This window comes from Ochlerotatus camptorhynchus, unplaced genomic scaffold (assembly GCF_037179485.1).
Source record: "Ochlerotatus camptorhynchus isolate MF236.1 unplaced genomic scaffold, CSIRO-AGI_Acam_v1.1 ptg000401l, whole genome shotgun sequence".
Taxonomy (NCBI): domain Eukaryota; kingdom Metazoa; phylum Arthropoda; class Insecta; order Diptera; family Culicidae; genus Ochlerotatus; species Ochlerotatus camptorhynchus.
In genome coordinates, this window is record NW_027040887.1 from 3,212,300 (window position 1) to 3,238,555 (window position 26,256).

A 26,256-nucleotide genomic window follows, 5' to 3' on the forward strand; every position below is an offset into this window, starting at 1 on the left:
TGGCTTTGTCTACAAGACACGACCGCATGGTTGACGTAGACTACGTTGAGATGTTTAGTGAACTTCTCGTGCATTTTTCTTGATATTGATTTAAAATACAGTAGAAGTAACTTATTTCCTTAATTTACTCTATTTCCTCTCCTTGACATGTCAATTTCCTCACCTTTATTAGTTATTGGTTGTTGGTTTGCTTGGGGCAGTAGGCCACGATGATGGTAATTGGGCCAAGTGATGTGCTCACCTCCACTCCGATGGCTTCGATTGTTTTCAGCTGGAAGTTTGGTAGCAGCCGACAACTGATGTTCCGTCTTGCAGCGATGGACACTCCCTCACCCCCGGAGCAGGTGCGGTCACGTCTGACGAGCCGGAAGTCGGGAAGGACTACGTTCAGTTCATTCAGTTCATGATAGCAATGTCGATCTCCTTGGTGTTGAGGAAATCGAGTAGCTATGCTTATTCGTCAGCGAGCGAGCGTTCCAATTTGCTATTTTTATAGCTTCACGGTCCATACTTGGTGACGAGAGATAAGGTGCGCAGGATGACGATCACCTCTGCAACCAGCGTTACTAGTTCCTCCGATGTAAACGTAGATTCGTCAACTGAATCCCCTGAGGCAACACGGGCATACGATAGGCCAGTCGCCGAGGCAAAAACTTGATTTGGCAGGGCCGCTGCAGCAGTGAGGTGATGCTGAGCTGAGGGGGCGGCTCGTTGGTTGTTGAGGGGTAGCGGTGGGAGATTTGGGACCAGGCGACGAGGCTGGATTGCCGGGTATTATTCATCAGTGATGGCTTCTAGTGTACGTTTGTTTCGATGCCGGCCTGGCTGGTTGCTAGTAGCCACCTTCTTCCTGATGTTAATGTATTCCGTTCACTTGGGGCAGTCCCGAGTAGTGGCACGGTGCGTACCACCGCACTTCATGCACTTCGGCTCGGTGTCATCACCTTGGGCCATAACACACTTGTCGCAGCGTGATTTCATATGACAGTTCTTCGTGCCATGGCCGAAGGAGTGGCAACTTGTGCATTGGGTCACATCACGGTGTTGTGGTTTGTAGGATTCCCAGTAGATAATGACCTGAAACAGGTCACGTGTGTTGTTCTTCAGTGCAGCAAGGGTGGTGGAGCCCTTCGTGAAGTGGGCCAGAAACAGTTGGTCACGATAGATTAGTATCGATTCATTGGGTGGAGTGCCCTGGTTTCAATCTGAGCCTCACCAGTTCATCTTTTACGGCAGCCGCTTCGTACAACGACAGTCCCCGTAAAACAACCATAAATGGTTTCACCGAAGGTAAATCATGGGTGTAAAATTCCATCGTACTGTTCTTCAGTAGGTCACTTGTACTGCTGTAGGCTGGAGCACATGATCTTTGTTCTTACGCTACAGATCTTGAATCGCGGGAACGATTTGAGTATTGCCAGCTCATTCCAAAGCTTGGCGACGTTCTTCATTGGGGTAAACAGCAGGGGAATCCGCTCCTGTTTTGATAATTTCAGCGGCGTCACCACTGCCATTTTCAACTCCGAGCACCGAGAATTGGTTGCTCTGTAGCAGCCAATTAGCTACATCATCTTGTCCTTTTTACTAGGGCCCTCCGATGTAGAAGTAGTAGAACACTTGCGTACCATGCTTTGTTTAGTGGCAAGTGCAATTAGACTGCCGATTAGAGATGTCGATGACGGCACTTCCACGACGTGAACGTAACAAAAAAAAATAATTAGAAGAAACTCAATAGCGGAGCGAACGAACGAACAAACTATACTGCTAGACGGTCTAGCAACCAATGACCATGAGCGGAGAAACGACAGAAGAACTCTTATATAGTTTTACAGGTTCAAACAAAACGATGCACAACCAAATGGTACTCGATTATGATGACTTGGGTTGGGGAGAACGTTTAATTAAAGAAAATAGTGATAATATTATCACTTGTTTATTTGTACATTTTCCAACGTTTTTTTTTTAATTGGAAAAGCATTTATTGTAGATTGTGAGAGTTATTTCCTTTCTATTGGTGTATTTGGATTTTATCTTCATCTATAAATGACAAAGTTATAAGCGTTCAAAACCTTACACCTTTTCGTGACGGTCGCAATTTTAGGTTTTCGATTTACCCCCAGCACCTTCCCGTAAGACGTAGTCTACGTCAAAAAACTTTCGTAACTAAGTAGTGCAACCACTCGACCTACTGTGTTGATGAAATATACCACAGTAGGCTGAGCCGAGGCATACAGACATACATCAATGCCATGTTATGACAGATTTTTGTGATAGGGGAGCACATTGATGCGTATGTGATTCCAAAATATAATTGAACATCGATTTTCGACCTGTATCATTCACATCGTTGTTTTTACGTGGTTTCTCGATATACCTCGATATATCTTACGTATCCCCCGCTCAAAAAAAATAGTTTGGTGTAGTGTCCGTGCAAATTGAATGGAGAGTCACGTCACACGTCGTGACTATTGTCAGCTCACTAGTAACTAAGAGACTCTCACCGTGCAGAAAAAGGGTGTAGTGATGATAATCAATAGTGAGAAAAACTAGTACCAAATAGTTGGAGACGTGGCGACAGAGACTGGTACTAATACAAATTGTTCTATTCATCATAAACGTCTTCACAGCTGTCGAACTGATAACCTGTCATAATTAGTCAGGTAGTTCAACTCTAGCATGTGTAGAATGCTTTTTATGGATTTAAAGAAGTTTACATATAATTTTTCATGGAAACACTTAAAAAACATTTCAGTATAATTTACAGTACTCGAAAAAAAAATCACATTGAAAGGTATCGTCAAATTGTATCCCTCTATTCGCTTAGCAATCCATTTCATGTTCAAGCTTCACATCGGTAAATTTGAGATAACATCCCCAACAGAGCCCGCCGTCCATTAAGGCAACGATACATCCAGAGGGTGGCAACTCGGCCGGGGCGTCTATTTGGCTATTTGCTTCTTCATTTCCCATTCCACCCCATGAAGCATCTCCACAGACCAACAACGAACATTCCAAGAACTCCGTAGCGCAGCACCACGCTCGCCGGCTACGAGGAATTAAAAGTAAAATAAGATGAGAAATTAAAGCGCCTTGTCTTGCCGCGGAACCCCGCCAAAAAGGGGTGTTCCTCTCTATGTAAATATATGACGACGAAGCAACCGGAGAAGATGTTGGCAGGAGATGACGAAGCGACGGACGCAAAGTGCGTAGTACACACACACAACACATCGGCCATACAAGACAACAACGGAACGTCTTCAGCCGGGCTTGTGTCTTGACTGATGAAAATTTATGTATTCTTCTTCTTCCTCTTCTTCACTCCCGCCCGACCTCGGCAGCAGCCCTCTCGTAGGAGTTAGGTTGGGTTGGAAAAACAACGTCTCACCGACTGACGACGAGCCGTGATAAGCGAAGAGGATACACTGCCAGCGGGGCCAAGAAGGACTGGAATGCTAATACTGTGCTGTCGTTTTTTCGAAGAAGTGAACCCCGTTCAGGTTGCACGGTGGCGGGATGAGGCAGTGGGACGGGACACTGTTTGTGGAATTAAGCGAAAAACTCCTAAAAACAGATAAAAAGTAAGACGCGGAGATTTAGGAAAATGCCTGTCCCGAGTCATGGCCGGCGTTTTCCTCAGAGTCGTCGTTTTCGATGCGTGACAGCCAGCAAGATCTTGGTTTTCCCAGCGAGAGAGAGAGTGTGTGAGCTCTTTATATGGTCGTGATAAGACAGGCGAGTAAGAAAGAGAGTGTGCCCAGTGCTTTCGCTGCCTTTGTATGAGGAGTGAAATAAGGAGTGAAAAAAGGATAATATGTGCGCGCTATGTGTTGTGTGTACATAAAAGCATCCGACAGTATAAGCAGCAGCAGGATGGCAACATCATCGGTAAGAGCGAAATGGAACCAAAGCCGGATGGTGCGGTATACATAAACAACCCTTTCGCCGAAATGCCATTAGCATTATTACGGGTGAGTGAATGCTATCACTTTTTGGGCCAATCGCGTCCTGCTGTGGCATGCGAAGATAGTGTAGTTGTAGGTTGTGGGGTGATGTTGTATGGCACACGTGTCGTTAAGGTTCAAGATGTAGATGGGTACGGAAAAGAGATTGATATTTAATTCATACTAGATTTTAGCCCTGTATGTAGGAAAGATAACTTGCTAGCTGGCCTTATTGGAAGTTGTCTCAGTCATAACCATGGTCAAGGCAATTGGTCATCCGCTTACCCAGACTTAAATACATGTTGACGAGTTTCCAGGCATAGTTATGTTCGTAAGATTTTCCACAATACGATATTTTTCCGGACTATTTCTATATGGAGGTACACTTTGTGAAAAACAAAAATGGAACATGTAACGAAATTATGAATGATTTTGAACGTTAATAACTCAGCTGCCACTGGACCAATTTCAATAATTTTATCACCAATCGATCAGAAGTATTTCTACGTATCGATAGTATTGCTTCCGAATGTTGATTAACATCGAACTATTGAAAAAATGGTAAATGTCAAGCATTGTCCAAGCGTCGAAATAACTAACAAATCCACCATTTACTTACATGCAGGTGCTGCTTCCCCAACACACTCATCAGACAAAACAAGTCGAAGTGGCATTTGCCTCCAATCTTCGCGCGTGTGCAAATAAGGAGGATGCAATTGTGTAACATTTGTCACACTCATCGCCTTTTTTAGAACCACACACCCCCAACGACTATACAAAATGCTCTCCAGAGTTGTTATCTTGTAACCAAACATGGAAGCAGGGATGCAAGTGATTTCGATAGACTATTTTCATTTACTTTCTGTTTCGTTAATAGCTCGACGGTATTGTTTGCATTCATTGATACGTTTGTTATTCTGGATGATAGAAGAGTATAGCAGAAATAGTTTAAAATAGGTTAGTGAAGCCATGGTTATCAAAAGAGGAAATCGACGAAGAGAATTGTCTTTCACCCCCTTAATTCAGTCGTTGTCATAGCAATGAAAAGTAGCATCGCACCGCTTTTGGTTCTTGGGTTACACTTACTGGTTGCAATTCTGCTGTTCGACATTTTCGAAGGACCATCAAAAAACATGAAATTACAAGTGCAATTATTCGATTAACTATTAATCTTAAAGATTTTTCCAGTTATTCGATTAAATATTTATTGAATTTTCAATTATTCGTGCGCGTAATCGGTATCCCTTCTTATTTCTACTTTTTGATTTAGGGCAGTAGCAAAGAAACATGACGTGAAACAGGATCATAAAATCGCTGAAGAAGTGTTAAGCGTCTTTTTTCTAAAGGCTAAGATTTACCAACTTATTGAGAGAAGGAGTTTAACTAAAAAGGGGAGGAGCTTTAGCTGGGTGGACACTGATACTCTGCGGCCTTCCAACCTGTAACAGACACCACCCAAGTAACCAAAAGTTCCGCATTCAACGATAAAACTCATTTCCAAGTTCCATAAAGTTCGAATAAAGTTCTGACAGAACTTTCAAGTTCCATAAAGTTCAAATAAAGTTTTGACAGAACTTTCTTCCCAATCAACCAAAAGTTCCGTATTCAACGATAAAACCCACTTTCAAGTTCTATAAAGATCCGATGCGTACTCCTAGCAACTTGAAGTTCAAAAACTACAAGGGACAGCCCAATGGGGTTGTACGAACAGTTGACGTAGGACTACGGTCACATATGAGTAACTATTTTGAACGAACGTTATTTAAAATTCCCGAAATTATCCCGATATGATATGATCAGCATAAATACTTCTTTTTACGGTTACCAAGTTGACCCGGTGGTTGAAAAGGCAGCGAGCTTCGCTACGAGAAATGGGCACTCAGAGTTGCTTCAGGATTAGAAGCTTGGTTGCTACCATTTGGCTGGTTCCAGGAATTTCATTCATGCCAAGTTTAGTAGAACTCCTAAACCATCTCTTTTGAAATTAGTTATTGGCCCTGAAAAGGGCCCTTTCAGATAGGGAAAATGAAGGAAGCTTAACCTCCGAAACCATACAGGGTGCGTCCCTGACGCTTCAGAGCGTACACTTGGCGTCTTCAGAGTAGGTAACACCGTCACGAATGACGTTTTCCAGCAACACCTTCAGCACACCTCGGGTTTCCTCGTAGATCAGACCGGAGATACGCATTATCACGACGATCCTGACGACAGTCTTGGAAATACCCTGTAAGTTATCATGCAACACCTTATGATGACGCTTGGCTCCTCCTTCGCCGAGTCCTTTGCCTCCCTTGACACGTCCAGGCAATGTTTATGCTGTTTAAGCTGCCTTCGAGTACGATTGACAGGAAATGGATGCGACAAACTTTCCATTTAACTCTAGAGAGCGAGCTCAATACATATTGACCTGCTTGACGGTCTAACAAAGAATGTTGCTTATTTTGCCCATGAATACCTCTTTTATACCTACTCGAAGGCTAAATTCTTCTTGCAAGTTGTTGCATTTTTGTTCTTTCATCGTTTATGATTGGTTGAACATAACAAAAGTATGTTATTAAATAGAGGAGAAAGCGGTTGAAATTTTTATTCAGCGTATCTTCACCGTAACTAAGCACAATGAAATCGCCCAGGACTTTCGAGACCGATCTGCGCTTCCAGAGCTCGGCCGTTGCAGGAATCCAGCTCTCCAGGTCTGTTCGAAGATACCAACCTGTGCGCCATCCACGTCAAGCGAGTCACAATTATGCCAAAGGACATTCAGCTGGCTCGTCGTATTCATGGTGAACGCTCTTAATTTCTCCGTCGAAATCTAACAAAACTGGCCCTTTTCAGAGCCATTAAAAGATTCCACAAGAGAGTTGGGAAGGTAATTTCTGCTGCTTTCACTGATCGCAACACAGTGAATCCTGATCTTAAAATTGCAACCAGCAAGTGTCCTAGAACCAAAAGCGGTGCGATGCTAGTTTTCATTGCTGTGACGACGACTGTAAGGGGCTTAGAAGCAGAAGGGTGAAAGCCAATTTCCTATCCAATCCCTCTTTTGTGATCACCATGGCTTCACTAACCTATTTCGCACTATTTCTGCTATTCTCTTCTATCATCCACAACAACAATGGTATCAATGAATGTTGGCCGTCGAGAGTTAACGTTATCCGACCTTCTTAGTTGCTCCTCCGTGAATGATCAGAACTAATCCATTTGCACAGTGCGGTTGTTACTAGAGACCGAGAAGTCCTCATCATCTCCACAGCTGTCTCGGGAAGGATAGTTGTGTTAATGAGGTAGATTATTTTTAGGTCAGGATTCATGTAGTAAGTGATGCGATCGGTTAAAGCAGAATTTGTTTTTATTTAAATCTAGTGGTGATAGGATAAGGCAAAGTGAAAAATTTCAAAAATAGGGACGGGCCTTGGATTGAACCCCGACCTTCTGCTCAGTTAGCAGAGAAACGGTAACCACTGAGCTACCAAACCTCGTCGTAATATTACATCGACATGTTTCGTCTAGGAATGATTCTCTGATGACTGTGTTGGGAAGGCAGCATAAGCATGTACGTAATTGGTCGTAATTATTAGTTAATTCGACGCTTTTGGACAATGCTGGACATTTACCACTTTTGCAATAGTTTCAAAAGTATTGCGATGCGTAGAAATATTGCTGATCGATTGGTGATAAAAAATTTGAAATTGGACCAGGGGCAGCTGAGTTATTAACGTTCAAAATCTTTCACAATTTTGTTTCATGTTCCATTTTAGGTTTTCACAAAGTGTACCCCCATATATAAATCACAGACGTAGTCCTACGTCAAAAAGTTCCAAAAAGCATCCCTAAGCACGTTTGAGGAACTTTAGGCAAGGCTGAAAACATGGCCACAACAAAGTTCTGAAAAAGTTCCCAGCGGAACTTCTTAGCAACTTTAAAGTATCTTAAAAGCTCCCTGCGGAACTTCTTAGCAACTTGAAAGTTTCTAAAAAGGTTCGTTATAGCCCATATGAAGCAACACGTATAAGTCTTTATTAGTAAGAAAATTTAATGTACGTACATATGAAATGATCAGTAGCTCAAATAAATCATAATTTTTATATTTGTACAGTGCACCAATATTCTATCCAAACATAACAAAATAAAGAGCAATTTCCTGGATTCGAACCCGTGTATTCGGCATGCAATCTACGAACGCTAACCACTGCGCCACAAGTGAGTTGGAATACAAGACAGGCAAACACCAATTTAAAATTCATCAAAGTGTTGTGTTTCGTATTCAAGTCAGTCAGCTTGCACTGAAAACTCCAACAGTAGGCGGGACAACAGCTCACTTCAATATATCTCAGATAACTTATAGCGAATTTGTTTATTATCCAGGTTGGAACCAGTTCCAACCCGTGCGAACCCGAGCTTATTGTCAGTGCGAACCTCAACCCGAGCCAGGTTACAAAAACAAACGTGAACACTGACGTTTGAAAGGCAACAAGCAGACCCAATCTTGATACCCGATCCAGGTTGGAACTGAATCAAAAACAAATTCGCTATTAGCGTGCTGGTGCTCTAACGCACACAGTTCGAAAAAGTAGTGTAAATTTCTGTTCAATATGATGCACATAAATGGAGCGTCACATATCATATTAATTTACATTATATATCATGTAAAGTTCTGAGACATTTCATGCAATGTAGCAAATATTGTTTACAAAAGCCCATTGTTGTAAACAACATTTTTTACAGGTTGCTCGGTTGCATGAAATGAAATACAAGTTTACGTGAATGAATGTTTACACCAATATTAAAATTCAGAATTTTTATCTGTGTATCGTAGTTGGTAGTATCGCATAGTCAATTCCCTTGCATTTGACGTTTACACACTACCTCCATCTGTTCAGCGTACTACCCACCACAGTGTACTCATCAGATGGCGGTAATGTTTTGGCGACGATGATTTACAGTGAGAAATATTCAATGCGTTATGTCTGTTTGTCTGTGACCTGACTTTTGAAAATTATAAATTATTATTCAGCATAGCATTATGCTGCCAGCTTTAAGCGATCGTTAGTCGTTATGCTTTGTTGTGATAAAAGGAGCTCGGTGGCTTAGTAGCGACCGATTTTGCTTACTGAGTTTAATATTGTGAATTCAATCCCATTGTTTGGATCATTTTTCTTCGCATTTCAAGCTTATTGCATATCATATATTTGCTTATTGCAAAACTGCCACATGAAGACAAACTGCTGGAACTCACTCAACTGCGTCGTGTGAGCAAGTCGATGACATCGAGCCAACGTGTGTCAACTACGGTGGAAACCACCAGGCCTTCAATCACGGATGTCCCAAGAGAGTGGAGTTCATTAATATCCGTCGGAAGGCCACAATCAACGGTCGCCTCCGTAATCATCGTTCGCCTCCTGTACTCACGGAAGTCCAATACCCAGCTCTCCAGCCCCGTCGACATGTTCCGAACCTAGCCCCGCTTCCGCTCAACAACCAACAAGCCAATCCTGCGAGAATCCAAATGGTGCCTAACAGTCAGACAGTTCAGCATCGTCTCGCTGCTGCTGCGGCCCAGCCAATTCCAGGTTCATCCACCGCCCCTGGTTTATCATACGCTGGTGCTGTCTCAGGTGAATCTGTCGACGATTCTCCGTTCACCTCGGAGGAAGTTGTGATGCTCGTGGCCGAGGTCATCATCGTCATGCGCACCTGCAAGACTTGATCTGAACAGCTTCATGCTGCCTTGTCACTCGTCACCAAGTATGGACCGTGAAGCTATAAAAATTGCAAATTTGAACGCTTGCTCACTGACGAACAAGCATAGAGAGCTACTCGATTTCCTCAACACCAAGGAGGTCGACATTGCTATCATCACCGAGACGCATTTGAAGCCCGAACTGAACATATTCCTTCCCGACTTTCGGCTCGTCAGACTTGATCGCACCGCCATCGCTGCAAGACGGAACATCAGTTGCCGGCTGCTACCAAACTTCCAGCTGAAAACAATCGAAGCCATCGGAGTGGAGGTGAGCACATCACTTGGCCCAATCACCATCATCGCGGCCTCCGGAAAGACATCATCAAACTCACCCGGAGGAGCGGGAACTTTATCATCGCTGGCGATCTGAACGCAAAACACCAAGCTTGGGGCAACGGTCGGAGCAATAGAAACGGCGTCATCCTCAATGAAGACCTGCAAGAGGGCCACTATACCCCGGACTCTCCCACCCAGTTGAGTCGGTCTGGGGTCCATGCAACCATCGACATCTTCGTAAGCAACATGGGACAAAACATCTCGCAACCTGTGGCATTCCAGGAGCTGAGCTCGGACCACTACCCGGTGGTGGCCGAAGTTGGATCCTCGGTTAACCGATTCGAAGCTTCCCGGCGCAACTACCATCGAGTCAACTGGGCGCAATATCAACACTGCGTCGACACAACCATCGACTACGATGTCGAACCGGGGACGTCCGAAGATGTTGACCGGTGTCTACAAACCATCGAGGAGGTGATTTCCCGGGCCAGAGAACAACACGTGCCAGTATCCAGACAGGTGAGTAACACTCTGAACCTTGACAGCCATACCAAAGATCTCATTAGACTCCGTAACACCATTCGTAGGCAGTACCAGCGTACTGGCCTGCCTAACTTGAAGACCAATTGTAATCGATTAACAAAGATCATTCAGGCCAGGATGGTGGATCTCAGAAATAACGATTTTGCTAGTAAGATCCGCTCTCTCCCAGATTGTGCTAAGCCCTTCTGGAAACTTACAAAAATTCTTAAAAACAAGCCTAGGCCCATTCCACCACTGTCCCCACTGGATCGTCCCTGAAGAGAAGGCTGCCGCGATAGGTCAACATTTCGTCAGCTCCCATAATCTCGGACAAAACATCGTCAGCCCTCATGAATCTGAGGTTGCTGAAAATGTAACCAATCTTCTTCAGATTCCTAACATTTTTCCAGAGGAATCCGAGATTACGGCTGACGAACTGTTGGCCTATACCAAATCATCTAAAAACATGAAGGCCCCAGGTTTCGGCAACATCCTGAATCTGGAACTTAAACACTTGAGTTCCAGATTCTACAACCATCTGGCACTGATTTTTAATCAGTGCCTCAGACTTGGCTACTTCCCCTCGTGTTGGAAGTCAGCTAAAGTCATACCCATCCGGAAACCTGGGCAGGATCCGTCCTCTCCTTCAAGTTATCGACCAATCAGCCTTCTCTCAGGGTTATCAAAACTGTTCGAAAGAGCAGTCTACCACCGGCTCCTAACATATGCCAAACAAAACAACATCTTGCTCGAGGAACAGTTTGGTTTTCGGAAAGGTCGTTCGACCGTCCACCAGCTGCTTCGAGTGACAAACATTCTCAGACGGAACAAGTCTGTTTCGAAAACATCTGCCATGGCGTTGTTGGACGTTGAAAAAGCGTTCGACAATGTCTGGTATGATGGCCTGGTGTTCAAATTGCAGCAGTACGGTCTTCCAATCTTCCTAGTGAAGATCATAAACAACAATCTATCAGATAGGACGATCGGATAGGACGTTCCGAGTCTCCCTGAATAGCATCATATCGGATGCTTTCAACATCGGTGCCGGAGTTCCACAAGGAAGCATCCTTGGCCCCATTCTATTCAACCTGTTCACCTCCGATATGCCAGCTCTCCCTGATGGTGGATTGTTGGCTCTGTTCGCAGATGACACATCCATCATCTACAAGGGTAGGGTCATCGGAGCTCTGACTGCCAAACTTCAGAAAGGCCTGGACGTCCTGTCTGAATACTTCAACAGCTGGAAGATCCATATCAACGCGGCAAAGACCCAGGTCATTATCTTTCCACACTCTAAATCTCCCAGACTTGTTCCGTCGGAGAATAACAAGATCTGCCTGAACGGCCCAGTGGTGGAATGGTCCAAAGAGGTCGTGTACCTCGGGCTAACACTAGACAGCAAGCTTCTTTTCAGGGAGCACGTTGACAAAACGAAAACCAAGTGCAACATCTTGATAAGATCGTTGTATCCACTTAACAACAGGAAGTCAACCCTGTCCCTGAAAAATAAGCTTGCTGTCTACAAACAAATCATCCTTCCTGTAATCGAGTACGGTATGCCAATCTGGGAGAGTTGCGCAAAATGCCATCACCTTAAACTCCAAAGGATCCAGAACAAGATCCTTAGGATAGTCCTGAACAGTCCCCCGCGGACTAGAAATTCTGAGATCCACCTCCTGGCTGGAATTCAGACATTAGAAGAACGGAGAGTATTCATCCTGGAAAGGTTCAGAGACACCTGTCACCTGATACGTGATCTAGCACGTTAGGTTAAATTATACTCGTAGTTAGGTAGGTTATCACTTTTTTCAATTCAAATAAAACACATCCCCAAAGGGATATTCTGTAAACTAGTTGAAAAACGCAAATATTAAATTAGAATATCAAATTAATCAAAGATGAAGAGCCAGGTAGGCTAATCAATTAAAATGATAAATCAATGTACTACCATAATCAACAGAAATAAACATAATTTTACTACTACTACTACTACTACGATTGGCAATGGGTTTCGATGAGCTCACGCTCGCCGATACGGTCGGGAGGAAAGTACACTGCACAGAGAAACAAGGTACGATCGCCCAGTTTGATCGACGTCCACACCTGCTCTAAGCATATCAAAGCATTATTTTCTAGTAACTTAGAATTAACCCCAGAATTTACAGCCACTAAAACACCTCCACCTTTAACTGTCCGGCTATAAGCAGCTTTCCTATCGCAACCTAACGAGAGAGCGTGCGTGAATCTAACCATGCCTCCGATAGAACAATTATGTTGTAGCAAAGATCCGAGGTAGCTACGCGAAAATCGTCGACATCACAGTTGATACCACCGACGTTCTGGTAGTAGACGGATATCTCATGCTGGTGGTTGGCAGGATGGATGCATGGACATGATGTGGCTATTGTGGAGGCCGCAGAACTGGAAACACAGCTAGAAGTTGAAGCGGTATCAGGCATATGCGGATAGACTGCGCTGCACCGCAAGAAGTCGGCGTAGTGCAGTTGCAGTTGCTGCTGCGTCTTGGAGTGGCCAGTTTTGATACTTGGAATCCTTTTGTGTCCTACTTGACCTGTACCGCGAATGACTCCTTAGACGACTCTGCACTGGAACCAGCCCCACTGTCCACTCCGAAGTTAAACGATTTGCTGCTGTAGTTTGCATCACCGTCCACTTGAAGTTAAATTATTAATTCTTCAAAATTATTTTTATAATGTACGCCGTGAACTATAGTTCACGGCCTTCGTTGATGAATATGGGAAGGGTTTTTTGCGTGTACAGCGTAGCTATTCAGCTTTACTTTCCTGCCCTCGATTTGTTTTAGTCAGAGGAGCAGAGCGTCTTTTAGAAACTGCTTTCAAAAGCTTCTTTTAGAAGCTAATTGTACACGCTTGCCTGTAGCTGCACTCTTTTTACAAAAAAAAAACAAAGGTAGGACAGTCAATCTGAGTAGCAGCGCAGTAATTGATCAATTTTTCAAGGTTGAATCAAAATTAGAACACTTGTGTCGAAAAATGCATGGATCATACCAATATTTGTTTTCAATATGTTGATGGGTAATTCGAACAAATTCAATGCTTATTCTTTAAAAATTTAGCGGTACATTTTTATAATTGTGCTGCAAATAAATAAGTGAAATTAATTCATAAATTCAGCAATCGACTAATTTTTCAAAAGCGACCAAAAATATCCATTAGTACCGTCCCAATGACGCGTTCATCTAGATATAATTGATAAATAGCAGATTTTTAGCGATGGGCCCAATCTTAGATCCATAGGCCAACACTAGAGAAATTTTCCCTGCATAAAATATGGATCATTCATACTTTTTTTTTGGGATTTTCACCGGAGATCATTTGGGTGTTTTTAAGGAGAGTTTTTGAATTTCTTATGGATTTTTTTACCAATTCAAAAACTGCATACTTAGGGCTGCCGTAAGAAATACACATTTTTGATGTTCATGCCATTTGTTTCATGTGTATTGTTTCGAATGTTTTATAAGAATTTAAAGTGTTCTGAATTTTTAATAACCAGTTCGTTGGTTCTTCCACCGTAATTATCCTCCAGTTGCGATGAAAACAAATGAACATAATTAATATTGGCAAAATGACACTGTAGCGTCAAAGCCACGCTTCTCAAACTTAATTACAGACCATAGAGAATCCCGTTACCGAACGCAAACAGGGACAGTAACTCGGAGGGGAAGGAGACATTAATCTAAGTGCGTAACAACCGATACCACGCTGGAATGGGCTAATGAAAATACCCCTGCCCAAAGACATCCCCCGGCAACCCTTTCCTCCCCCATTAACCCGTTGATAAAACTCACATCGATGGCGTATCGTTGCGGTACATAAGCAACTTCCTCCTTGGCCCGAAAAATCGCAAATACATACACCCACCTATTCACATTCACAGATACCGTATACGGAGGGACATGCGAAACGCAGCCCCCTGGAAACGGGCGAAAACTTCACGCAAGTACATATTTTCCGAAACCCGAGAGTACATAAAAGTGTACACAAAAATACGCAATCCAAGGAAAACCGGTAGTGATGACGACCGCCAACGCGCTCCTTGGGGGAGGATGGGCTGATAAGAAAAAGGGTTGAAAATCGTCTTATACATACACATAAATTAAATTGCGATGTGCGCGCTTCTGCCATCACCGCCGTCGTCCGTCGCCGCAGGGAGGCGTGTGGGATTTTTAATACACGAAGCGTATAAATAATTCAGCGCCCGTTCGGTCGGGGGGTGGTGGCCGCGGTACTCGCCGCGTTGCTATGCCACTATAAAGACGTGGAGCCCAAGAAATGAAACTTTGATGCTGATGTGGATATTTCGCTTCGGTGCGGCCCCGGCTGCCATATCGTGAACCATAACGCGCTGCTTGATTATGACAACGAGCTTCCAAAAACGAGCTGAGCGCAACAATGTCCCCTTGAGGGTGATGGTTGGGGTGGGGGGGGGGGATTGAGGGGGTGGAGTGGAGGCATCTTTGGTTCCGGAGGAGACGTTTTGTGGGAGGTGAATATCGACGCATTCAGCGAAATAGTTGAACAGTGCAAATTATTTTCGAATTGTTTTCACAGAGGATCGTATTTGTTTGAGATGAACTATAATGTTTTAATCAATTCCTAAGGTGGGCCTCCCTTAGCTCAGTCGGTAAAGGCGCAGCTACAAAGCAAGACAATGCTGGAGGTGGCTGGGTTCAATTCCCGGTCCGGTCTAGGTATTTTACGGGTTGGAAAATTTCTCGACTTCCCTGGGCATAGAAGTAAATATGATTGGACTTGCCACACAATTATACCAATGCGAAAATGGTACATGCATCGAAAGTTCTTAATTAATAACTGTGGAAGTGCATCTAGAACACTAAGTTGAGAGCACGCAATAAGCTAATATGCGATATGCAATAAGCTTGAAATGCGAAGAAGAAGAAGAAGAATTCCTAAGAAACAGGGATTGTTTGACAAAAAGTTCAAAGACAAATGATCCAGGGTACAAAAGGTCGAGTGCACAAAAGGTTGAATGTACAAATGAACGAATGAACAAAAGGTCGAATGGTGAGAAAGGGGTCAAAAGTTCGAATGGATGAAAAGTTGAATTGACAAAAGGTTGAACGGACAAAAGGTCAAATTAACACAAGGTCGAATGATGAGAAGGGAGTCAAAAGGTCTAATGATTTAACAAAACTAAAATGGTCAAATTGACAAAGGACTCAAGTACAAAAGGTTGAATAGACCAAAGGTCGAATGGACAAAAGGTCGTATTACTCAAATTAGGACAAAAGGTCGAATCATGAGAAGGGGGATAAAAGAATGAATGGGAAAAAATGGAAATTGATTCAAAGAGGGACAAAAAGTCGAATGATGGCTAGGGTTGATTAACCAGTTTTACCGAAACCTGTTTTACCGGTATTAGCGTGCTATATTACAATACCGAAATACCGGTTTTTTACGATAAAAAACCGGTATTTTCGGTATTTTTGTTGGATTTTTCCAGCAAACCGTATGCGTGATAATGTTTTCACCATCGTATAAATAAGGTTCCCGTTTCACCTGTGCATACAATGCCTTGGTTTTATATGCATGTAACCTATAGCTCATACCGTAGTAGGCTGTGTGTAATAGAAAATAATATCTAGATAGAGCTGGAATTAGGGCGAAACAGCTTTTGTAAACAATGACTTCTATCGATGATTTCTAGGAACTCAAGGCACGCCCACGCAGACCACCATATCCATCGGATAGGGAAAGTCTTTCCCCACCTGATGAGGATGTTGGTTTGCGTGGGTGAGCCTTGAATTTCTAGGAATCATCGATAGAAGTCATTGTTTACAAAAGCTTACTTACCTTACCAATCAGGCTAAGGCCTTGTTGTCCTCTGCTGTCCGAAGAAGTCGTCTCCACTCTACTAGATCCATGGCCACAGTTCGCCAGCCTCGTAGTCTGCGAAGGGTCCGCAGGTCACCTTCTACTTGGTCGATCCACCTTGCCCGCTGCGCGCCTCTTCTTCTTGTTCCTGTTGGGTCGCTTTCGCACGACGTGCCCAGCCCACCGTAGTCGCCCAATTTTTGCAATGTGGACGATGGATGGTTCTCCCAGCAGCTAGTGCAATTCGTGGTTCATTCGCCTCCTCCACGTTCCGTCATCCATCTGCACTCCACCGTAGATGGTACGCAACACCTTCCGTTCGAATACACCATTGGTCCTCCACGAGCATAGTCCAGGTCTCGTGGCCGTACAGGACCACCGGTCTAATCAGCGTATTGTAGACAGTCAACTTCGTGCGGCGGCGAATTTTATTCGACCGGAGCGTCCTCCGGAGTCCAAAGTAGGCACGATTCCCTGCCATAATGCGTCTTTGATTTTCTCTGCTGGTATCATTTTCGGCGGTCACCAGTGAGCCCAAATACACGAACTCATCGACCACCTCGGTTTCGTCACCGGCAATCTGAACTCGGGGTGGGAGGCTAACATTGTCTTCCCTAGAACCTCTTGCTTTCATGTATTTTGTCTTTGATGCGTTGATGGCAAGTCCAATCCGTCTAGCTTCAGCCTTCAGTCTGATGTACGTTTCCGCCATCATCTCAAAGTTCCGTGCCATAATGTCAATGTCATCGGCGAAACCAAGGAGCTGGATGGACTTCCTGAATATCGTGCCACTCGTGTCTATCCCAGCTCTTCTGATCACACCTTCTAACGCGATGTTGAACAGCAGGCATGAAAGTCCATCACCTTGCCGTAACCCCCTTCGAGATTCAAAGGGACTCGAGAGTGTCCCCGACACTTGAACAACGCACATCACTCGATCTATCGTCGCCTTGACCAATCGCGTCAGTTTATCCGGAAATCCGTACTCATGCATAATCTGCCATAGCTGATCTCGATCGATTGTGTCGTATGCGGATTTGAAATCGATGAACAAATGATGTGTGGGCACGTTGTATTCGCGGCATTTCTGCAGAACCTGCCGAATCGCGAAAATTTGGTCCGTGGTAGCGCGGGCTCTCATGAATCCTGCCTGGTATTGCCCCACGAACTCTCTTGCAAATGGTGACAGGTGGCAGCATAGAATTTGGTAGAGTACCTTGTAGGCGGCGCTCAGCAGTGTGATCGCGCGGTAGTTGCAGCAATCCTACTTGTCGCCCTTTTTGTAGATTGGGCATACGACACCTTCCATCCACTCCTCCGGTAATATCTCCTCCTCCCAAATCTTGGCAATTACCCAGTGCAGCGCTCTAGCCAGTGCTTCACCACCGTATTTCAATAGCTCACTTGGTAGTTGATCTACACCAGTTGCTTTGTTGTTCTTCAGCCGACCGATCTCCTCCTCAACTTCTTGAAGATCAGGGGCCGGTAGCCTGTCGTCTTCTGCGCGTGCTCCAAGGTCTGTTGCCGTGCCACCTTCGTTTTCTGCTGCTTCACCGTTGAGGTGCTCGTCATAGTACTGCTTCCACCTCTCAATCACCTCACACTCGTTCGTGAGAAGGTTACCGTCCAAGTCCTTGCACATATCGGCTTGCGGCACGTAGCCTTTGCGCGAACTATTTAGCTTCTCGTAGAACTTCCGTGTGTCGTTTACGCGGTACAGATTTTCCATCGCCTCGTGATCTCGGTCTTCCTGCTGACGCTTCTTCCTTCGGAAAACCGAGTTTTGTCTGTTCCGCGCTTGTCTGTATCGCTCCACATTCAATCTCGTGCGGTGTTGCAGCATTCTCGCCCGTGTTGCATTCTTCTCCTCTACTAACAGTTTGCATTCGCCGTCAAACCAGTCATTTCTTCGGTCCGGGATTGCAGTGCCTAGTGCCGCTGCAGCAGTACTACCTATGGCTGAACGGATGTCCCTCCAGCCATCTTCAAGAGAAGCTGCGCCAAGCTGCTCTTCCGTGGGTAGTGCAACTTCCAGCTGCTGCGCGTAGTTTATAAAAGCTGTTAGGCCCTAATTCCAGCTCTATCTAGATATACTTAGTTTGACAGCTGCACCATGACGAAGTGGCAGCGTATTCGTGTTTTGTACCACGCGCAAATGTCGCAAAAAGACATTTCAATCGCCGTGGGAGTGTCCCGGCGTGTTTAGACCGAGAAAAGAAAGGACAACTATCCGCGAAGGTGGCCACAGGTCGTCCGAGGTCAGCTCAGGTTCCGAGGGTTATCGTTGTTATCAAAAGGAAGTTTCGGGTGAATCCAGCCCGTTCAATAAGGAAAATGGCAAATGAACACGGGATCAGTGACTTTTCGGCACGGAAGATTGTAAAGGAAGATTGCGGGACGCAGTCGAGGGCACGGAAAAAAACTAACATGATTACCAACCGCATCCGGGAGCTACGAGTCGAACGATGCAAGAAACTCTTGAACTTCCTTTAGCGAAAAAATCCGGTAATCCTGTTCACCGACAAGAGCATGTTTACCTTCGTTCCCTTATCAAATTCCAGAACCGACCGGTATATTAGTTCTCTTCCGGTAAAAGACGTGGCCGACGAGCACAAGAACGTGTATTTGACCAAGCATCCTGCTAGCGTTATGGTTGTTTGGATTGGTGGCTTCCGATGGCAAAAAAATGGACCCGGTGTTCATTCCAGAAGGCAAAAAGATCAACACGGAGGTCTACATCGGGATTTTAAGTAAGTATGTTCTTCCGTGGATCAAATAACAGTACGGTCCGAAGCCAAATGTTGTATTTCAACAAGATGGGGCTCCGTGCCGGGCCTCAGAAGTGGTTGCAGGAACATCTTCCATTCTGGGCGAAGGATATGTGGTCGCCATCCAGCCCCGATCTTAATCTGCTGGATTACTCAATATGGCACGACATGAAGGCCAAGGCCTGTTCTAAACGCCACCCGAGTACAACAAGCCTCAGACAAACATTGACCCGTACCTGGAGAGAAATGGATCTAGACTACATTATTAGAACCTGCCGTGCATTCCGGAAGCGTGTGGAGGTCGTAATTGCAGCAAGTGGAAGCTCAATCGATGATAAACATAGTTTAAGACTCTGAGAAACATCCCCCCTTTGCATAAATGAAAAAAAAAAACTCAAAAACGAAATGTTTGAGAATTTTTTTAAATTTTGACATTGCTCAATGGTGCAAACATTATCACGCATACGGTAGCATTCTACAATTCTTATTCATGATCTACAGAACCCTCATAAAACTAAAATTTTTACTTGGACTGTGCTCTAGTATCATGTCCGTTCGTCGGTCGGTGGTTGACTCGAAAATTAACCACGAATATTCCTGTACTATTGTCTTTATCGATCAAATGATGCTCAAACAAAAATCATTCATGGTTGCCAGAATTAGTTTTTGTCTTGCCATTAAGCTAAAAAATTCTGTTTGGATTTTTTTTGTGGCAAATGCTACCTTCGCAACCTGCTGAGCACGGTGCTACCAAGAATTCAGCGTACATTGAATGAGGTGAACCTAAATTAGGATAAATGGTTCTTCTTAGAAGATGAACTTCTAAGAGAGAAAGCCGCAGATCGATTGTATTGGGTTATTCACCAGAATTCAAGCCATCGAGCGCGGACCACCTTCATCATTCAGCACGCTAAATGATGTTCCCGTTTGCAATGTATTGAACGACATCGAATAAATAAGATTGCAATTAGCCTTAATCTAGACAGTCAAATAGTGCAATGCTTTTGAAATCAGCATACACTGTCGTAAATACCTTCTACTTATTCAGCACTTCAATCCCCAGAAGAGCACACCAATTTTTCTCAGTGCCAACGGAACGCTAGGAATTTCTCACTCGACCACATCCATTCCCTGCTTTCCATTCACCGTTCTCCCCTAGTCCAGCGACTGACTGGAGGCAAAAAAGACTAAATCATATGCAACAACATCTTTATTGTGCACCGAGCAAAAATTACACACCGCTCATAACCATGCGTGATTTACGAAATTATACCCCGTTCATGTGTTTATTGCATCCCTGGGTCTGCAATTTGCATTTCATCGTTCGTCCGTCCATTCGTTCAGCTTGTTTGCCCGCACGCTCCACCGAGCCCTTCCGAGAGGTCTTATTTCTCGCCTTATCGATTTGTGCGCGATGCGATATTTTTCAGCTAATAGAATATAACGCCATCTGATTGAATCGTCGTCGTCGTCGACGTTTTCCAGCCCGAAGAAATCGGTCCTTATCGGTTGATTTTTTACCCAGATCTCTCCTTGGGAAATCGGTATCCCAAATGTACACTTGGAACGCTCGCAGCGAGTACTTTATGAATTTGTGAGCACTTATCTGCGCGCGCTCGCATTATTGCTCGCGAGCATAATAATTTTCACACTCTTCCCTCCCGGGGTTAGCTTTTCGGAGTGAGTATTAATACGAGGATTATGGTTGGATGCTTTTTTTTTGCTTGATCCTGATAAATGCGAGGTAAGCGACGCTTGGATGTAGGTGCTAGTTAAAGTGTGGTTGGAAACGATAGGTTACACCTATACGGTTTGCATCGGTAAGCGATCTTATGGTGATGGAGCATTAGAAGGGATGGGTCATTACGCCGATGCAGTGTTCGGAAAAACTCAAAAAATCAAAGTGATCCTATCCATGTTCATCTATCATAATCATAATGTTGGCAAGTAGATGAAATATTTAAAAAAAATGCAATTTCCCGATTAAAAGACTGTCTGGCATTCAGGGTGAGAGACAATCACGCTTACCACTACACCACCGGCTTCAATAGATATTTCATTTGTTGGAAGGTACTGTGGTGTCGCCGGTCCAGTGTCAGCATTTACGAACACCTCCAATTGCGTGGAATCTGCTCCCGGGATTAGCTCGTGGTCGATGGTACCTTTGAGATACCGCAGGATTTGCTGCGCCTTTACACAATCAACCTGTGACGGACAACTAGTTTTTCTCCCCAGGATTGAAACAGGTGCTACAACATCAGGTCGAGTACACATGGCCAGGTACAACAAACCACCAATCAAGCTGGAATACTGTTGATGATTCAGCACCGGGATTTCGGTGGCACGTAGTTCAATCTGCAGAGTGGTAATTCTTAGCGGCTTGAATTTCTCAGCAACATGGAGGTGGTCAACATGGAGGCGCAGGATGAAGCGTCATCACGATCAACCTCCATCGGCGGTACAGGAAATGGTTTCCTTTCCAGATAGATCGGTGTGACCCAGCGAGTCCTAGAACCTTCCTCGACGGTTTTATTCTTGCCATTGTTTTAGTTTGGAGAAACGGACGTTTAGGAAGAATAAACTGGTTCTGTCAAATTCAAAACAATATTAGCGCACACTATGTTTAAAATCACCTGTTTTTGGCTAGCCCGTTTAAAGGTACCCATTTAAAAAAAAAAACTCTTCACATTTGATAGCTGTGAAGTCGTTATCTGCCTGCAACACCGGCTTCAAAAACAGCTGACGAATTTTCTTGTACACCATAAACGGAACTTTAATCTGTGGCTCAGACTCTCCATTTGACTCTTGAGCAGCAGCATTGTCTCTAGAGATCCCTGTCCATGAACAGGTCATCAGAAACTGTCGAGTCATAAAATGATCAATTAATCGATAACAGTAGTCAAGGCCATCATCTTTTCCGGTTTTACCACAAATGTGGCTCATGGTCTTGACGTTTTTGGCCATGACGGTGTCGTCATTCAAAATCTTCTCAAATTCATTCAGCATTTCCAGTGATTCAGTAGGTTTCAAAAATACATCTGAATGGACTCCTGAGGCTTTTCCAAGAGAGCCTGATTCAATTTTCAGGAACTTATCATTGAAGCTTCATCCATGCTTGCTTCCAATTGAGCGAGGCTGTTCATTATTTTTGCCTGATAACCAATAATCAATGTGTTCCGTCGAGCGGTGACCAGGCCCTACGTTATGTTTTAATGTTTTTCCGGATCCACGCACGTTTCAAAAACCAACCGAATTTGTTCCACTAACAGAAACATTTCATGTTTCATGCAATGCGTTTATTCCATGCAACGTGACGATCAAAACTGCGACTAACTACTCTAAAAAGGTTGTGCTATGATCCAACTCGATTTTTCTACTCCTATACTATAGTGCGCGCTTGTGTTGGTGCAAGCGCTACTCGCATCTGTCAACTAACAGGGTTCGGCAACCTGATACCAACTTTATTAACACCGTAAAGCGTATGGCACAACACAATGTTTGGTTCGTTACAACGTCCTCCAATGATACTGACTGATGGCTGATGTTGTTGACGATCGACTGAATCAAAACTCTGCCTCCACTTGTACCTTCTCCAGGATCTTGATCAATTTGCGGTACGTATACAAAATTCTGGATGGCACCATCGGACAGCTGCAAAGTAACCTAAAAGGAAATTTACGATTAGATACATTAAGATCAAATCAAAAATTTTAGTTTAACTTACCGAAGAGTCTTGAACTTCGTCTTGCACGCGTTGAAGGTAATCCGTTTGGATTTCAAGCAGGACAAAAACATTAGCAGGTGTTAGGAAGTCGTTGAAGTTTTTCGGCACATGTTTTGGTACACTCGAATTTGAGGAACCGTTTTTGCGTTGCTTTTTTTTAGCAGGAATCATAATCCTCTCCTCTGCCTCGGTATCGGAAAGGGGTTCCATCTTTTCAAGTTCTGCTTCTGCCTCCAGCCTGGTGCGGTATTCTCGCTTCCTGGTGCACTCCATCCGTTGCCATTTGGACGTGGGACGCGAATGTTCATCACGCAGCAATTTGGTAGCACTTGTTGCCTTTGGCCACCATAAGTTATTCTCTTTCTTCCAACCCGAAGGGACAACACTGAGGCACTGCTCACCATCTTCGAATGTTTGAACAATCTTGAAGGGCATACTGTGAAATACAAATATTTATGTTAGATAATAGGGTTACGGTATGTAATGTGGGTCTAGTCCTTTCATTCGGCCTATCACGCAAATAAATAATTAATTAAGGAATATTACACAAAAAATAAGGAAAATATTGATCACTGATGGTTGATAAATGTGTACCACACACAAATCAATTTATATCACAACATTTCAATACATTTTCAGCTCTCGTAAGTAATAAAACTGGTTGAGAATATCACAATGTTCGGAGTTTTTAGCCGCCATGACTTATAAGGTTAAGATGGGAAGGTTGACTGACGATCATCAAATGGCCTGATTATGGCATTTATTGATTGGAATTACCTGATAATACACACTAGACGTAAAACTTACAGTTGCTGTTTGAATATTTTATGTTTATTTTAATTGTTTAACAACGTTTTCACAAGTAAAACATGGACCCAACTTTAGGGACACATTTCTTTTCTATGTTCCTAACTATGGCCCATGAAATTCATTTGACAGCATATAGCAATAAGAGTAACGTCAACAATGTTGTTTTGCATTTGGATGATAAGCAACGAACAGGAAGGGAGATTTTTTCTGCCAAACCTGTATAATGAACATCACAATGTTCTGATTTAGATATTCTGCGGTCAAAAGACGATAAGCGAAATTTTTAATTTTTAATTTTTAAATTGAGTGATTTAATGTAGTTTTCGTAAAATTTTCTCTAAGAAATGTTTTGAGGAATGAAGAGCATTAAGTTAACAGTGATAGTGATAAAAAAAAATACATCAGAAAACGTTACCAAGAGCGTTTTTTTGAGGATCAAACAAGATAGGACGAAGTTGCATCCATAAATAGACCCAATTTGGGGACAATAGACCCATATTACATACATTTCCCTCGTGAGTTATTGTCTTAAAAAAAGTAAGTTTTTCAACTTTTCGTGGTTTCTGATAGCAAACGACATGATAAGCATATCTAAGCATACCATTTAGCAGTAGAATATCGTTTGCAGGTAAATTCATTGATGAGTTATGATTAAAAACGTAATCGATGGCTGCATATTAGACCGAGGTTAGGGACGTATACCCTAATAGCTCAAAATAATTTGAAAAACTTACTTGATTTGAGAACTGTTTCCCCTGTTGTTCTACTTACGATCAAACCGATGGTTGCTGTGATTAAAGCAGACTGGTAGCGACCATAGATACTATAGATTCCATAGATAAGCGGAGGAAAAGTATAATGTAGCAAAACGAACTATGAGTTAGTGTAGCCAAACGAGCATGACGTCATCATGGTGTTGTTTGTGGGAGAAGTATTGTAATATTATGAGCACAAAACGCTTTCCACACTCCAAATTTAAACAAAAGAAGTAATCAATATGTTATTATAACAACGGAAGTAAAACAAAAGAATTAAATAACTAAATTAGTTATTATTTTGATATCATGATATCAAATCTAGTAATCTGAATATTTTGAAATCTATTGATTGATATCAAGATTCCAAATCAAAAAATGTTGTCAATAAAGTGCGAATGGTGCCATATTAAAGTACAGAACTGGAAATAATCATCCAGGCAGTGGTACAAATTACAGGAAAATATATTATGATTCGCTTTTGTCATAACAAAAGTTAAAATATGACAAAAGATTGAAGTTTATTAGATTCAATAGCATAGAAATAGACGATGTAAAGTTTATAAATTTGAAGATTCCTTTTTATGACAAATTCTACTGGAATTATATTCAATATAGGAATAGGACACACGAATCAAGTAAAAAAGTAATCTACGATGACTCTTATATTATTATGAATGATCAATTCCTTAGCATCGAACATATTTTAACAGCCATGAATGACGATATTTATATTGTTTGGAGAGAACTGATAGTTAATGAGATTTATGACAACATGTTTAAATATGAGTTATCAAATCAAAATATGAATTCAACCGAAATTAAAAAAATAGCATATCAAAATATGTTATCAACATGATTTCAAAAACAAAATAAAATATCATTTAGATAGTATTTTGATATCTGACTTTGCTCGGGAAGCCAACCTCGATACATTGTTGCAAACATTTGCTTTGCACTTCATTTTGAACTTTTACGCACGAAACAAAACAAAACTGCACAACGAAGAGCTCCAGGATTGCATGAACTTTTTTCATGGATGCCAGTAAGACCATTTATTTTTCATGGCCTCCGTTTATCTATGGCCTCTATAGTATCTATAGCAGCGACCTAAGGCCGATGACATGCTAAAAGCGAAGGGAAGCGAAGAGAAGCGTTGGCGATTACACTCAAAAAATTCCACACGTCATCATCATGTGTCTCACACTTAATTTTGCGCTTATTGTGAAACACATCCATTTCATGTGTGAATCTTATGCTATGAATCATGCCTGAACACTATGGATTTGAATTGTGACACACTTGGATTCTATGTGCCTCATTTGGTGATATCAATAGCTTAACACAATAGTTCAAGAATAGTTCAATATTCTAAAATATTCTGCTTTATCGACTTCTACTTTACCGACTCTAAAAATGAATCGACAAATATATAAACAAAACTTCCAGAGCCCAGAGCTTTCAAATATCTTCTTAATGGGTCTGATTTGGGATTCGATCATGGACTGTTGGGGTGTGCTGCTGCTGGAGTCTTCGTTCGATCTCACTGTACCACGGTTGTTCTCATATATGAGGCGGGTTGATAGGATAAAGTCACAACTCTTGTTTTCGATGTTTACCTTTCTGAGCAAGCAATTCACATCGCATTGAAATGCAAAACACATTAAATCCATCTGTTTTGAACAGTAGTGTGATTCAATGTGCAATACACTTGAATAAATAGTGAAAGATTTTCAACATTTCAAAATTTGAAACATTATAATAAACGTGTATAACATATTGAACCAAGGTGAAATATACTTAAAGTAAATTTGATTGTGCATTTAAAAAAATCAAGTGTTTAA

The 26,256-nt window shown here is 42.9% G+C and overlaps 1 pseudogene; it reads right to left on the reverse strand.

The window, feature by feature from the left end:
* Nucleotides 1-498: 498 nt before the first annotated feature.
* Nucleotides 499-23,282, reverse strand: LOC135710688 (uncharacterized; annotated as a pseudogene).
* Between the last annotated feature and the right edge of the window lie 2,974 nt (nt 23,283-26,256).